This window comes from Hemicordylus capensis, chromosome 4 (assembly GCF_027244095.1).
Source record: "Hemicordylus capensis ecotype Gifberg chromosome 4, rHemCap1.1.pri, whole genome shotgun sequence".
NCBI classification, from domain to species: domain Eukaryota; kingdom Metazoa; phylum Chordata; class Lepidosauria; order Squamata; family Cordylidae; genus Hemicordylus; species Hemicordylus capensis.
The window spans coordinates 120,341,961-120,356,892 of NC_069660.1; the positions used below are offsets into that span (position 1 = coordinate 120,341,961).

General features: G+C 43.8%; 1 long non-coding RNA gene across 1 annotated transcript; it reads left to right on the top strand.

Annotated features, from left to right (window-relative positions):
* The first annotated feature begins 5,790 nt into the window (after positions 1-5,790).
* LOC128325298 (uncharacterized) lies at positions 5,791-9,198 on the top strand. Its single transcript, XR_008307356.1, has 2 exons — positions 5,791-6,336; positions 8,854-9,198. It is a non-coding gene; the product is annotated as an uncharacterized LOC128325298 (long non-coding RNA).
* Positions 9,199-14,932: the final 5,734 nt, after the last annotated feature.

Below are 14,932 nucleotides of genomic sequence, written 5' to 3' on the forward strand. Positions count from 1 at the left end.
ACCACATACTTTTAAATAAAGAACTAATCAAGATGTGTTGCCCACTTATTTTTTTCCTGTGATAATTCTGAAAGCTCATTAGACACATGCTGTGATCTCTCACAAAATCTACTTGGCATTACTAATTTCTCGATGAACTTTAGTATTTGCTGTGGTGTTATATGTATGTTTGCTCTCGTGACCAATTTGTCGCCACTGGAGGCTGGCCAGTATTTATACACTACTCTTGAGTTCTGAGATAGCAAAGACTAAATAATAGAACAATAAAACTGCAGTTCAATGCAATTATACCCAATTATGTTAGTATGTCAAAATCATCAGTTTAACCATAATAAATGGCAAATTGCCTAGTTACTCAGTTCACCACTTCACCATAGGCAAAATTCATGCCCAGCGGTATAAATCGTTCTAGTACTGTTGTTTTGCACATGTCTGTGAGACACACAGTATGAAGCAGGTCTCACAATCAGTGAGACCCGCTTTTGCCGGGTTTGTGGGGAGAGCAGGCTAAGCCCGCTCTCCCCGCACATGAGCAGGGCGGGAGCCCTGGGCGGCCAGAACGGCCACCCACATGACTGCTGGCTCTGTGACGGAGCTGGCAGGGGCTGGGGAGTTCGGGGGCCACGTGGCCCCCGGAAGCTCCAGCATGCCCTGTGCAAGCGAGCAGGGCATACTGGAGAGACCCCCGGAGCCGGGAGGCAGCTTTTCGCCTCCCCTCTGGGGGTCTACTCATGAGTAGCCACAGCATGGTACCGCGCCGCGGCTACTCATCATTTAAAAACCCGGTTTTGCAGAGCATTTGCTCCACAAACCCGGTTTAAGGGGAGGGGTTGTTTGGTGGGTTAACTGCCGGTAGGCAAACAGGCTCGCCTGCGAGCCCAGTGGCTCCCACGATCAGCTGAAATCGGGCTAGGCTCCCCTAGCCTGATTTTGACTGATCGTGGGAATAGCCTCTATATGTGGCAGCACATGTTTAAAGCTGAATCTTCCCTAAACACATGTGGGTAGGGAATCTAATTTTTAGAGCAAATCAGGGTGCATGGGAGGACTCTTCCCCACCCATGGCATAGTACCCCACAGTCTGTCCATCTGAATGTCTTGCCCTGCAGTTGAGCTCTGATCCTGGAAGGGAGATTTGCTGGGAAAAGATGAATGCTTGAAGAGACGAGACAGGAAACTAAGTGACAGTTGTGGGTTGTGTGGATTCCAGACATTTCAGTTTCATGGTCTTTTGCTCTAAAAACTGGGCATTCTCCCCTTCTACTTTTAAAAACAAGTTTCTATCTGTAATTCATCAGTCAGAAAAATAAAAACAGCTTTGAAATAAATACAGCAAATGGAAAAATAAAAACAGCTGCACAGCTGATAAATTACAGATACGAAATGGACACATCCAAGATTAAACATGTGGATCTGACACCTTCCTGTCTAGTTTGGCCCTTGGTATGAATTCAAAGTCCCACAAGGGTGTGCCTCCTTGTACAATGGCAGGTCATTTAAGTGACATTCTTTCCTAGCCTTTAAAATGATTAGCTTCAAGGAAATAAAAATGTGACAAAGAATGATTGGTGCCCTTTCTTCTGGGTCATAGCCTGAAGTTTTCTTCCTCTAAAACATGGGCACTTGCTCTGGAAGAAGACTCCTGCCTTTGGAGGCAGTTCCCTCCTCAGGAAGAAGGAAACCTTAGGCTACAGCCTCTGTTTCTACAGTGCTCACTAAGACTGTGCAGTTGTGTCAGTCAAACAGATATGTTCAGGGGTGTCCTTAGGGCAGAACAAGCAGGACAACTGCTCTATTCACTCCCATGAAAATTAACTGGAAGGGGGCCCTCAGATTGGCTGATTTTTCCCAAGGCCCTGGTCTCTGCCAGTGCTCTCTAAAGACAGCCCTGGACAAGTCAGACATGCCTTCTGTTCAAGCATTGTCCTAGGGAGTTCTGCCACAACAATTGGAACAGTTAGAAGCCCTCCTGTTGTCATGGCAGAACAAACTCCACCCTTGCCCTTTTCTCCCCTCTCCTTCACCTGAGTCCAATGGGGGCAGGAGTCAGGCTGCACCACATCCTCCTTCCTCTTTTTTTTTTTTTAAACCTGAGGCAGGTTGCACAACAGGTGGCTGTTTCAGCACTCCTTCCAGAGTGAGAGGAATGCTGAAACAGCCACCTTGCTTCCTTCCACTTCCATTTAAAAGGCACTTCCCCACCAAAAAGAGGATGCCAGTTTGAGTTCTAACCAAACTGGAACCGGTTCGGCCCAGTTCAGCCGGCTTGATTGCCCTGCTTGTAAAGGGGAATCCAGTAGGGATTCCGCATGCACGGAGGCCAAAACTGTGCTGCCCCCAACCCATGGTGTGGGAGGGGAGCGCTGGCAGGGCTGAGAGGGGCCACAGCCAGCTCTGCAGAGAGCTGTACCTGCAGTCGCCAGGGAGCTGCTGCCACAGCTGCCAACGTGAAAGCCGGTAAGGTGCCCTCTCATCCACACTTCCAACCCCATTTTTTACATAGGCAATCCCCCTTTGCTTGTAAAGGGAAATCCTAACCGGATTCCTCTTTACATGCAAGGCCATTGAACTGGGGCAAACTGCTTAGAACCAGTTTGACAGCTTGAGCTGGACTGCCTCCAGTTCTAATGAACTGGCTTGTGGACCAGGCGTCTCGGTTCGAGTTTGGTTTGAACTCGAACCACACTGCCCGTGCCAGTTCCATGCACACCCCTATCCCATGTCCCAAGTCATTTCTAACATTCCCCTCCAATGAGCTGTCACACCAACTATGACAAAAGGGGGGAGAGATTTTGTATGTATTTACCAAGGTTTCTTTAAAGTTTTTACTTTCTAATCTTCCCGACAGGATCTTGTTTCACTGCCACAATATACACTCTCTTAATAATCAAGAATTCTATTTATGGGGATTCAGATTTGGTAATACAGTGTTGTAGGCATAGGGGTAGAGACAGACACTTTCCTTTGTTATTTCTCAAATCAAATAAATATTTATTAATTTACAATTGCTGAGGTTTGCTTGTTTCTCAACAGTTCCCTTTCATTCACTTCTGGCTTAAATGATGATGTGAATAAACTACAGTGGTCCCTCGACTTACAAACTACTCGACATAAGTATTTTTCGAGTTACAAACGGCAGTTTTAGATCCGGTTTTAGATGAGGTTTTTTCAACTTACAAATTTTTAGATGGGGTTTCCTCGACTTACAAATTTTTAGATGGGGTTTCCTTGACTTACGAATTTTACATGCGGTTTCCTTGACTTGCCTGCCTGTTTACTGCCTGTTTATTCTTGAAAAGAAATGTTCCTGTGCAGTTTGCAAGCCTTACTGGGGGTCTGGGTCTTTTTTCTAGGCTCCGGAACGCATTAATCCGTTCCCAATGCATTCCTATGGGAAACCGCTTTTCGACTTACGAATTTTTCGACTTACAAATGTGCATTCGGAACGGATTAATTTCGTAAGTAGAGGGACCACTGTACTTGGAATGGTGCGGCCTACCACCTTTTCTCTTGACCCTTGTCCGACATGGCCTATACTATCTGGCAGCGGAGATGGGGGTCATTATAGAAGCCTTGGTAGATGTTATAAATGCTTCGCTGAGGGAGGGCAGGATGCCTTCCTGTCTTAAAGAGGCAATCATTAGATCTCTTCAGAAGAAGACTCCATTAGAACCCTCAGAGTTAAGCAATTATAGGCCTGCCTCCAACCTTCCATGGCTGGGTAAGGTAATTGAGAGGGTGGTGGCCTCCCATTTCAAACTGGCTTTCGAACAGTATATGGGGTGGAGACTGCCTTGGTCGGCTTGATGGGTGTTCTTTTGGATCTCTAGGCAGCTTTCAATACTATAGTATCCTGGACCATTTGAGAGGATTGGGAGTTGGAGGCACTGCTTTCAAGTAGTTCCGCTCCTACCTCTCGGGCAGATTCCAGATGGTGTCACCTCAAGTTCCTATGGAGGTTTGGGGGAAAGGTTAAACAGTTGTTAAAAACCGACCGCTTACCCATTTCTTTTGTGGGTTAGGTGGCAGGTAGCACCCATCATGTCCTACCATACAACCCACTTTGGTGTCCCTATGAGCTTCACATGGGGAACACTGCGGGTGTTTCTAGTACCCCATTGTTCCCTATGGCCGAAACACTCAAAAAGTTTAGAATTTGTTTAGTTGAAACAGTTGGCTTGGCCACTGTTTCAATGAAATGTTTCAAGCATTTTGCATTTCGTTTTGAGCTTGAAATGAAATGCAAAATCTATTTTGTGCACATCCCTACTTTTAAACTAGACTTGTGGTTTTAAATTGTTTTATGTTTTTAATTTATGTTTTAATTTGTTTGAAGTTGCTGTAAACTACCCAGAGACCGAAGTTTGGGGCAGTATTCAAATATAATAAACAAACACTTCTATGAGTCTGGTTTCACAAACTCTTTCTCCCCAGAGCTCATCTATTAGAGTTACAACTATATTTCTTTCCCAGAACCTTTCCTGGTTCTCCTTAAGCCAGCCTTCTCCCAGGCTATATCTCAGATATACACTGTGTGTCTTTACAGTACACACTCCTCCTGCCCACTTGTTTTACTCAGAACCCAACATGGTTCTCATTACTTTCAGACCTTATTCTCTTAAGAGATCTGCACATGGACAAGTGTCAGCTATCACGGTCCGTAGCTATGCTTTACTAAAGTGGGTGAAATTAGCATCAAATGGGTACAGACCAATCAATAGCAATCAAATACTTAAACTCCTGTGGGACTGCAGCTGCAGCATGGACACACTCGAAGGAATGAAGGAGCATGGACATGTGATCTTGAAAACAAAGAGTTGCTTTACTGAGGAATAATAGGGGTACAGAAAGTAGGGGGAAAGGGGTGGTTAGGTTTCTGAGGCATGTTACCAGGTTACAGTACTGGGAATGGAAAAGAAGAGAAAGAGAAAGCTGTTTGTCATGGCTACCTGTGTCTAGCTCGGGAATCCGCCTCTCTGGTAATTAAAGCAGGAGGCAAGGAATGAGGTGCCCCCAGGCAGCATGGGGCGCTGAGTACAATGGTAGAGTGCATGTGAGTGCACAGCCAGAAAGGGTGGCAAGTGAAGGAAGTGAGAGCGTGATACCATTTTTGAGGGGATTTTTATAGGCAAAAACATACCCTGAGGCATGATTAAAAAATTAAATGTTCTCTTTGAGGAATTTTTAGGATTGTAGAAGTTTTGCTCCAAAGAAGGCATGGATATTGGGCATTGATTAGGTTACATCAGGGTGGCTCCCCTGTATGCTCTTTTAAATAAAGATCAATGAAAGAGATAGCCTTAGACAATCACCTGAATAGGAAAGGAGGGAGCACATCATGCTGTCTGGCATTACTCACTCTTCTCATAATGGCTGGGGGGAAACGAGGTGAGAAGTTTTATTTAGCCTTGGAACTTCTTATCATTGTACATGGGAGAAGAGCTTGCATTCCTTTCCTTCTTGTCTCTTTTTAACTCTAATTTGAGTTTGCCCTGCATCTCTCTCTGCCTATGCTCAGATGCAATCAGAGAAAGGCATTTCCTTTCGGCCATTGCAGTAGTTTGCAAAAATGACCTGAAAGGCACCGTAGGGAAATGCCTTGCCAGAATGACCTTTGGTCTGGAATGCAGAGCATGATAAAGAAAGAAAATGTCTAAGTGCCTAGGTTTGAGAGAGAGGTAACAAGCATGGTTAGTAACACTTACCAGGCTGTCTAACACAGACACCTTCACGATGTAAAACTTCAGCTCCAACTGACACTCTAACTGAATTCTAACCGTTCTAACTGCTCTGCTCTCTGCCAGGGGTTTTTCTAGTCTCAGCTACAGGGCTTGTCTCTGCCAACTACACTTAGGATGAGACTTAACTCCTTCATATCCAGATATCTCTATACTGTTTATTCCCCAATCTCATTTCATCACACCAGCAAATAGATGTTCAAGATGGACCACAACATTTTGAACCTGAATGCCCTGTTGGTATAGTGATGTGACTGAGAATGCCATGCTGGTGAGGAGCTGGGTTGGTAGTACTGATATCTTGCTTCCCCCCCACCAAATCTTAGTCACTAGCCTTTGGATATGGTGCAAATCATTATAGGAAACCTTCAAGGAAATTTTGATCCAGGAAGAAATACCTGAAGAGATAATGATCAGGTACCTGTTGAAAAATTTTATTGCATGCCCGTAATAAGAGTAACTCTCTTGTAATCGTAAATCACACATACGCTTAAATGACAAGGAAATAAACAGAATAAGCATTGGCCCAAGACACAAGAGTAAAAAAAAAATTCCAATGGCCAAGAAAAATATGCTGTGAGACTGAATATAAATGGAGGTAAGAAACAAAAGAAGGGAAAATAAAATTTGCATCATTTTGGATTTGTCAAACTATTTTTCCAAATGCCTCTAAAAAGGTGTGGCCTGAATATACATAAAAAGCACTTTCAGAAATGTGCGTAATAAGCAATATTAGTCACAGGCAACTGCAATTTGTTGCTGGAGATATCTCTACAAGGGCAGCCATGTCCTATCTTTCCTATGTACCTAGAGCAACATAATTCAGATGAAAGAACAGTACAGGTGAACCCCAGTATACACGGGGGTTCCGTTCTCCACTACAACTGTGGACAATGGAACCGCGGATACCGAGTCATTGAGTCAATGGGACTCAGTGGGTTGGATTCTGGGGAGGGGGAGACGGAAAACAGTTGCATATGGTCACCCCTACTAACTTGGCAAAGGGGCATCTTTTAATGTGGTGATTCTCTTTATTTAGCAAGGGGAGAGTAACTGGCCCGATCCACCCCCAGCACACTACCTCCAGTGACTGTTGCTGGTGTCTATCTTATGTTTCTTTTTGGAATGTGAGCCCTTTGGGACTCTTATTAATTAATTAATTGATTGATTGATTGATTCTCTGTGTAAACCACCCAGAGCCATTTTTGGAAGGGTGGTATAGAAATCGAACAAACAAACAAACAACAAACAAAATAATACACCATGCTGTACCATGCTATTTGGGTCCCCAGATGTCCAGTGATACCCCCCAAAATGCCCAATTCTGCCATTTTTGTGCAAAGAAATCACGATTATTATTATTTGCTAATGAGTCACAAAATGGCTCCTACCCTTATAATGCAACAGATGCCGGATCCTCAGTAGAGATTTCCTGCCTAATAAGATTTGTTCCACCCAAATTGTGATCAGTACGGCGGTTCACAAGTTAGCCCTCATGCACCTCAAATATTCACGCATCTGCCATCTTGAATCGGGGTGGATGACATCATTGCAAACCTAGGTGGCCAGATTTGGCTTTAAAAAAGCCAAATTCTGGCTTACGGCCCATTTGACCCACAAGTATACCCCTTAGGTTCTGGCAACTCTGTAAAGCAAACTATGTCATTGAAATGTTCCTGTGTATTCCTACAGCTTAGCAAATGTGGTTCAAATCAGTTAGACGGTCCACAAGTCAGCCCACTTGCGCCTCAAACATTTATGCATTTGCCATCTTAAATGGAGGTGGATGACATCATCACAAACTATGCTGTTGAGACATTGTGTCCCTATGTCTCATTCACTACAACTGTACCAAATTTGGTTTAAATCGATTAGAGAGTCCACAAGTTAAGCCACTTGCATCTCAAACGTTCATGCATCTGCCATCTTGAATCGGGGTAGATGAAACTACACCATTGAGGCTTCCCTATGTGTCCCTACAGCTGTAGCCAATTTGATTCAAATCAGTTAGGTGGTTCACAAGTCAGCGCACTTGCGCCTCAAATGTTTACAAGTCCGCTGTTCTGAATGGGGGTGGATGACATCATCATGAACTATGCCACTGAGGTGTCTCTATGTGTCCCTATAACTATACCCAATTTGGTTCATATTAGTCCTGTCATTACAAAGTTGATAGAGGGGGACACAAAGGTACACGGACACACACAGAATGCGGGATGATCTCATAAGCTTATCTTTCTTAAGGGAAGTAGGCTAAAGCTATATAGATATAGGCATGTTGTGAATGCAAGTGCACACACGCACGCATACACATACACCTGTTGTGTCAAGTTTCTCCATTTGAATGGGATTTTATGCAGGTGCTTGTGCTATTTTAATCTATTTGTAAGAGGAATGTAAAAATGTACCAAACAATGGGACACGTAGTGTTCCTAGCATCAGAGTCTGTTTGGACACGGGAGAGGAAGGAAGAGGCCCCAGGAAGTTTTTCACACCTGGCTCTATGCCTTGGGGTATCTGAAGAGTGAATCTGCTTCCAGCAGATTTCAGGCATTTTTATTTGAGGGATTAGATGGACTATTTGCATAGCCATCAGCACCTCCATCAACACCTTTAGAGAAAAACAAAGCCCTGTCTCTCCTGGTCCCTGATAGCCTGCAGGGAGGTCGGGTTAAATCCAGCGAATATGTGGACTGGCACACTCCAATCAGGAGTGGATTCAGGGGGAAAGCCCTGTCTGTAAAGCCTCCTGGTGGCCAGCATTATCTGCTGTGACAAAGGTATCAGGCTGTGGGACTGTTCTCTTATTCTTTGCTCCTTCAGCTCATCACATTATACATTTGCAGGTGAAAATTTCACAGCAGGTCATGGCTGCCATAAAACCTAATAACTATCCAGGTCCCACTCCACTGTTGTGAACTGTCAAGGAATAATTTTTTCTCAGGTTAAGTTCAGGTCTTTATTTTAGTATGTTTTGTGACCATATTAATCTAATGGAATATTTTACTGTGGAATGTATTGCCTTATTAAATAGGCTGAGTCAGGAAAATATACATCTTAAAGGGGCTGATGCTCGCTCCCTGCTGCAGCCTTCCATTCTAATGCTTTCTCCTAGGTGTTTCCTCTGCTATTTTATGTGGGCACCTACAGGAGGAGGGTGAGGAAGAGATTCTCTGCTCAGGTTTTCAGCGAATGTGGTTTGAGCTGCTGACATATTGGGATGGGTCAGACAGACACTGGGGCCTCTTCCTGCTATTTCAGGCAGGACTGGGGACTGTGTAGCACCTGAGGCAAGCAACCTCCAGCTCACATCCATGTGAACAATCCCTACCATATGAAGACTGATGACAGCAGCAGTGATAGAACAGCACTCACATAAAATGGACTCATGTGATGTTTGCTTAAACCAGAGAATCTATGTACACTTGACAGCAGAAACCAATTAAAACTTTATACTAGACTTTATAGTGTGATAAAATACTGTCAATTCAATAAAATTGTTTGCATTGCTAGTTTAGCAGTTTTGGTTGTGGAAAGTCAGGAAAATCTATTGTTGGAAGAAAAGGCAAGATTCACAATCATGAAACACAAGCTTTTTTATTACGCAGATGTTGGCCTAATTTAGGTGCCCCCCCTTTTTCTTTTTCTTTTGTCCTTACATAGGAAAAGGATAACTTATATCTGTACTCCCTGGAGAAAGTATATTTGTCTAGTAGAATCAAAAAGTAGGATATATGTATTAGATTCTCTTTTACTTGTAATGAGTTACCAGTTGCAGTAGCATCACATCAGGTAACCCTGATTAATGCCAATATATTATAAAACCCTTTCATTGCCAAAGCAAGAGTTACATTTATTCTAGAAGAGTGTTCGTCATGGCATCTGGATGTAAATTAAGCACCCTGTGAACATCCTAAATATGATTGACTCTAATTTTAAGTTATACAAATGTCCTGCCTCTATTTTTTGATTGGGTGTAGTCAAATTAATTATGATTATGGAATGATGTTGGTGCTGTGCTCTAAGGAGTATCTAGAATAGGGGGAGCCAACCTTTGGCACTCCACGTGTTGTTGAACTAAAACTCGCATCATCCTCAGCCACCATAAGGTGGGGAAGATGGGAGATGTAGTTCAACAGCAGCTGGAATGCCGAGGGTTGCCTAACCCTGATCTAGGCTATTCAGGAGTCATAGTCACACCATCCTTTGTACAGCCATAATAATTTAATCTTTGCACAATCACTGTGGTTGTAGGTAAGGAGGTTCATAGCAACTGTTTTTGTGTTACTGTGGTGATTTAGGATAGGGTTAGACTCATAGGGAGCCTAACCCTATACTAAATCCCCACACAGTAACACAAAAACAGTTGTTATGAACCTCCTTACCTATGACCACAGTGCATGTTCAAAGATTATATGTATTATGTTTGAAAAGAGATTACAACCGTAAATAATGAAACAGATAACTTCAGTATATTGCTAGGGTGTGGGATTGACTCGCATCACATATATGGCTGCCTTCTCGTTTATTTTTAGAGCTCAAACGTCCAAACGTTCATTGTTTAAGGTGCATAAACATATAATGAAGAAAAAATATACTTGGTTCCAAGAGAAAGTACCTGTGTCTTTATATCAAGTGGCCACTATGAGTCTATAGAACCATAAAAGGTATACCTGTCTTGGATTAGTAACATGGATTTGGGTCTTGTGATTCTACAATTTCAATTCTTATCCTTTCTGCTAAATGTCTTGAATTACTGGTGCTCTATAATGGGCCATGCAAAAACAAATCTTAGAGAATGACCATTGGGGTGCATTGGTAGATTCTGAATGGCTGTAGAACTATGTGGAATTTCTGAAAGGCCACCCAGGTGATGGTCTATTTATGTAGCGGCTTTTAGGGAACATTTCCAAAGAGCCAATTACGTCACTAAATATTGCCTCTGAAATGCCCAAGGAAATGCAGTTCAGATCCTGTACCCTAACCTGCAAGCCTCAGAATAAAGCTGCACATGACTTTTGTCATCCTGAATGGTCACTGAAATGCATTGGTATGGACTGTGATTCTGAACCCTGTTGGGGATGGGCAAGTGATGTAGTGTCTGGACTAGGGGTGTGCAATTCGGGAATTTGGTGATTCGGTTTGGGACCCGAACTGAATCACCCCTGTTCTGTTTTGTGCCCGAATATGGGCCACCCGAATCACCCTTGATTCAGTTCGGATTCGGATTTAATCCAAATCCGAATCTGAATCGATTCAGGGGGTAAAAAAGGGGCCCAGGGGCAAAATATTGGGGTGGGGTGGTAGTGCCCAATGGGTGGAGTCTACCACCCCAATTTCAGGGGGATTGGGCAAAGGGCTGATTTTGGGGGAATTTCTGAAGTTTTCATGTCTTTGGGGCAGATTGGGGCAGATTGGGGCAGAAAGTGGGGACTGGGGCAGAATAGTGGAAGTTCACAACTTCTGAGGTGTGAATTCTCATTCTATCATAGCAAATGAGATTTTTTTCAATTAGACAACTCTCATGACCCCACTTTCACTTTTTCACACTCTCAATTACTATGAATATGAGGAAGTAATCAATTTAGCACACTTCACCTTATGAAGACAAACCTCAGAATTCACCAAAATTCACCCCTCTGCCCAATCACTCTGAAATTGGGGATGGGTGGTAGCCTCCACCCATTAGGCACTATCTACCAGCCCACCCCACTCCTTTGGGGCAGATCCACTTTCTGCCCCCAATCTGCCCCAAAGACACCAAAACTTCAAATATTCCCCAAAAATCAGGCCTCTGCCCTATCCCCCTGAAATTTGGGTGGTATCCTCCACCCATTAGGCACTACCACCCCACCCCACTCTTTTGGGGCAGATCCACTTTCTTCCCCCAAACTGCCCCAAAGTCACTAAAACTTCAAAAATTCTCAAAAAATCAGCCCTTTGTCCAATCCCCCTGAAATTGGGGTGGTAGCCTCCACCCATTAGGCACTACCACCCCACCCCACTATTCTGCCCCAGTCCCCACTTTCTGCCCCAATATGCCCCAATCTGCCCCAAAGACATGAAAACTTCAGAAATTCCCCAAAAATCAGCCCTTTGCCCAATCCCCCTGAAATTGGGGTGGTAGCCTGCACCCATTAGGCACTACACCCCACCCCACTATTTTTGCCCAGATCCCATTCTATGCCCCCAAACTGCCCCAAAGTCACTAAAACTTCAAAAAATCCCCCCAAATCAACCATGAACCAAATCACCCGAATTTTTCATGCCCAAAATTCAGGTGATTCGGCTCGGCCCTGAAAAATATCGGGGGACATCGGGGGTGATTCGGTTCAGCCCCAAATCACCCGAAATTGCTCATTTCAGGCACAGATCGTTCTGTGCCCGAAATTTTTTGCACATCCCTAGTCTGGACAGTCCCACTAATGGTCTCGCTGTTGTCACATCTAGTGTGACCCTTGGTGTGAAATCTCAGCAAGAGTGTTGAAATTTTACATGGGAGTTACTCCTTGCACAATGGCAGGCTATTCTAGGGAAGTTCTGTTCCTAGCCTTTAAAAATGTGCTTTATAGCCATTTATAAACACAAAGTCATTTTATGTAGGTTTAACAAAGCACTTTGTTGAGAAACAACTCCATCTCCTTCTCCTTCTCCTCAAACTTATTTCTCACTCCACCCCCACCCCTGCAAACTCTCTACAGAATCCCCACTGGGACTAGCTTCTAAATATCAAAACATGAAAGATTATTAGATAGAATACAACACATCCCTTCCCTTTATAACAGCAAGAATTAAATTGATTTCAAATATAGTGACAAAGTCTTGAAGTCTTTTTGGTGGTCTTCGGTCACACAAACTTCTCCTAATTATTGAGTTCCCCGGCACAGGAGCTGTTAGTGAATTCTTTTCTGGTAAAGAGGATTGTTCATTATTTTCATGAGCCTCATGTGGGAGATCAGAACTGGAAGAAAGATCAAATTCCCCTCTTGAGATCGGACTCCCTTCCCTCTTGTCTCACAGTATGCATGCTGGAAAGTCTCAAACTCTTCCGTTTCTTTCCATCATCCAATATGACAGAATCTCCTCAGATTTCAATTATTTGTTTTGCTTCAGAATATTGGGAACATCCCTTTCTCACTTTATAGGGCAGCTGTACTCAAAGTTCCCCACCAGAAAAGTTTGCCATTTCACACCCCATTTCCATTCCACATACAATTTATATTTTTGTTGCTTCTCCATTACATGATCATGAATCTCTGCATCCTCAGGGTGAGATGGCACGGAAACCCCTATCAGTAGTTGCCTTTGGGTAAGTACGCTTCCTGTAGTAGAATGAGGAGTAGTTTGATAAGTAAATAAAGTTTCACAAAGTGCCTCTTTCCAGGGTTGTTGTTGCACAGCAGCCAGTTGTAAACTTTCTAGTTCATTCTTTCCACTAAGCCATTCCCTCGAGGATGGTACAAAGAAAAGAATCTTGTGTTTTCTCCCATTGTTATGCAAGTATTGCGCCATTTCAAATGAGGTAAACTATTCCAGGTGGCCAGAAGTTTCATTTGCTGACAACATTACTACTGTCATTTGCATTACTACATTTCATTTGCTGACATTACATTACTACAAACAAGATGATCCAGTTTATTGCTGCAGTTTTTGTGAGAGAAGGTCTTTAGGAATCCAGGGATCCTTAAACTGGATCATCTTGTTTGTAGTAATGTTGTCACAAATGAAACTTTTGGCCACCTGGAATAGTAATCCACTATCACTATAAAAAATCTGTGTTTTGTGGGTTGGTCATCAAAAAGTTCCATCATATCCCGAGCAGGTTTTCCCCAGGGACCATTGGGATACTCTACTGGAGTCAAGGGAGTGTTATGGTAAAAGTCTTCTGTGATTTGTCACATACAGCACAAGCTATACAGTGCCTCATTACATCTTCAATGTGTTTGTCCATACTTGGCCTCCAAAAACCTTCTCTGAATCACCTTTAGTCAAGCTCACGCCCAGGTGACTTTCATGGGCAATTGTGATCATTTTGCTTGTAAGGAGGTTGGCACCACCAAACAATCAGCACCAGCTCATTGAGAAGGGACAGCACACTTGGTGTGATTTGGATTTTTACTTGGATATACTGAGGTGACAAAAACTGGGCACAACAGTGCTAAGACTGAAGAAAAATGATCTAACATTGAACACCTCTGGGAGCCAATAGATCCTGTTATAATAGCTTCCCGTAAACTACACGCCTCTGCTGACCCAAGCACATTAGCAACTCGTGTGGCAAATTCCTCAGACCACCTCAGTCTTTGGTGACTAGTGTTTCTAAAATCTCCTGCCACCAGTCCAGCTGCACCTCTTGAGCCAACACCCAACCAAAACTTCAAAAGCATAGGGTGATGATCGCTTTCAAGTCTGGGGATAATCTGGAAATTCAAAACCCTGGACAACATACTGGAGGAAACAGCAACATAATCGATTAAAGATGGTTTGGTCCCCACCCAATGCGTATATTCCGCCGGAAAATCCCAAGGAACAGAGCCATCAAGCAGCCATAAATCCTCCTTCATGGCCAGTAGCAAGAGATTAAACCCCTGAAAATCACACCTAGTGTCTTCTGATTGTCTAACCAAAAGCGAAAAAGGAGTTGGGGGGAGAAGTGGAAAATGATGATATTTCCCAAAAGTAGTGGCGTCATCTGGACCCACTCGCGCATTAAAATCTCCCACCAAAATCAGATGAATATCACTAAAAGTGGTTTGAATATTTGCAATAACTTTCTCCAACTTGGTCCACGAGTTCTCCTTATAAGAATGAGAGCTAGCTGGAGGAATATAAACATTAATCAAAATTAATTTAAAATTGTCCACATTAAAAAACACAGCTAAGGCCTCTGATCCTAGAGATTCAATTATATTAGCTTTATAATTGAGCATTTTTGCATCCTGCTTTAGTTCTTACTAGTGGGCCTGGGCGCAGAGCATCTGCGCCTCTAGCTGGACACAGCCGTTCCCTGCCGTCTCGGGGACTGGGGGCAGAGCCAGCCGTGCCACCACCGCCGGCTCCCTCCGCCTCACGCCCCCAGCATGCTGCCGCCTCCTCCCCCCTCCACACACCCCTAGAGTGCCGCCACAGGCGGGCGGCCGGGTGGCCAGGCCGAGAGTGCCGCTGATGCTGTGGGCAGCCGGGCCGCCGGGCCG